At 30.4% G+C, this 2044-nt stretch overlaps 1 long non-coding RNA gene across 1 annotated transcript; it reads right to left on the bottom strand.

Moving 5' to 3' along the window:
* Positions 1–204: 204 nt before the first annotated feature.
* LOC129306082 (uncharacterized) lies at positions 205–1818 on the bottom strand. Its single transcript, XR_008592123.1, has 3 exons — positions 1651–1818; positions 923–988; positions 205–374 (listed from the first exon to the last, which is right to left on the bottom strand). It is a non-coding gene; the product is annotated as an uncharacterized LOC129306082 (long non-coding RNA).
* Positions 1819–2044: the final 226 nt, after the last annotated feature.

Below are 2044 nucleotides of genomic sequence, written 5' to 3'. Positions count from 1 at the left end.
TCAAAAATACAAATCGATTTTTCGCAAATTATTAAAAATATTATCATGGTAGAAAATTTTCTTACCATGATACATCCAAGACAATATACCACAGGTCTTAAAATATCTCAAAAAGCAATTAGAACCATGAGGGACAGACAGGATCCTCATGTCATGATATTCAAATCAAATCATAAATCAAGAGGGACAGACATAATCCTCTTGGTCATATAAATACTTTTAATAAAAAGGATTAGAGTTTACATGCTTCACAAAAAGATATGTCCTAAGTTGGCACAAGATACATTGTATAATCTAAAATAAGAGGCAACGTAAAAGATGGTGTCTCATACACCATAGTTACACCTCTGGTGCTTTCTCGGCCGGACTCGCTCCTGTAAAAATATTAACCACGGGGAATGAGACTTAAAAGTCCCAGTAACCAAAAATTAATATGTAATGATGCATGCGGATGTAACTAATCATGCGATTGCTAAGTGGGCACACAAAACATTTAACCGAACAATATTTTCAAACAAACCGAACAAGTATTTAATTGCATGACTGCACCTTATATCCTCCTTTCACCATGCTCGGACGCCAAATCACCCGGCCAAAGGTGAGTTGGACCAAGCGACACGCCACTCATTGGATCCAATGAGGGCTTACCACGTGGTAATAATTAACCGAACAGAAATTTCCATTAACACCATACATTAAAATACCCTGACAAGTCATGCATCATTCAAATATCCAAACAGGAATATATCCGAACAATAATATCTCATCATGATAAACAAAAATAAATTTTTAACCCACTTGGCAATAATTTCAAACAAGTATATACAGTATTTATTTTCAATAATTCATAATTTTTTCAAACAACAAAACAACACATAACCATTCACAAACACACTCATCACAACACATTAATAATGGTTACCTTGTGTCTTGAATAACAAGTTCCCCTTCACAACTCTTCTTTCACCACTATCTTTGTCAACACAATCTACATAGTTATTTCATAATACTATGTATTAATTTTACATTAAAATACATAACTCTAATTTAAAGAGTTAGAAAGTCTTAGATTTATAATCCATATTAATACTAATTTAAGATTTATGCCTCATTTAACTTCTCAAATTCTTTTCTAAAATTCTCGTACCCTAATAAACTATTTTTAAGCCTCAAATTACTTCTAGTATCACAATTTCATCCTTCTATATTCTAAAAATTCGCCCAAAAATAAATTAAAAATTTTAGAATTATCCTGAAGCCTCAAATCACATTTCTATAATCTCGAAAATACCTATTCATACTTAAATAAATATTTAATAATCAGAGGTTCATCCCTACATCTCAGATTCCACATAAATTCGACCATATAGATCTAGATTTTAACTCAAAAATTCTTAAACATGAGTTTCAACCTCAAGAAAATATTCTATAATATTTATTATATCCCTAAGAGTTTTAACCTATATTTTTATTCCATCATATCATCAGATTAACTATTCTATAGAAAAATCCTAATCAGAATATTTACTCTATCCTACAAAATAATCATATCACTAGAAAGCTAATATCATTTAGAAAATAACTATAAAATTAATTTTGTAATTAAATAAATTTTTAAATGCTAATCTAAACAGGAAAGCTAGAACATACTTGAAGAAAAAGAAAATAATCCCCCTTGCGAGAAAAACGCCGAGCAACGTGAGAGGAAGAGAGAAAAATAATATAAAAATGGAATTGTGGTCCCAAAATTATATTAAAAAAAAACTATAGGTTCGAATTTAATTATTCAAACCTTTGGGCCAAAAGTTACAATTTCCTCTAAATTGCATCTTAGCCTCTCATGCTTCCTAATGCACATACCCCCTCCTTTTTATACATGAAGGCACCTCTTCTCTTCCCTCATCTAACCAATGTGGGACTTAGAAACAATAACCTTCCACCCCCCTTTTTTTTGTTCCTTCTACCTTCTCTTTTTTTTAACACACAATAAAAAATTATTTATGTATTATATCTTAACTAAATATTGCTTATGTGATTTTAAATT

This window comes from Prosopis cineraria, unplaced genomic scaffold (genome assembly GCF_029017545.1).
Source record: "Prosopis cineraria cultivar Desert tree isolate PC_DT_omini unplaced genomic scaffold, ASM2901754v1 PC1, whole genome shotgun sequence".
Lineage (NCBI taxonomy): Eukaryota > Viridiplantae > Streptophyta > Magnoliopsida > Fabales > Fabaceae > Prosopis > Prosopis cineraria.
This window is presented reverse-complemented; position numbering and strand designations above follow the sequence as displayed.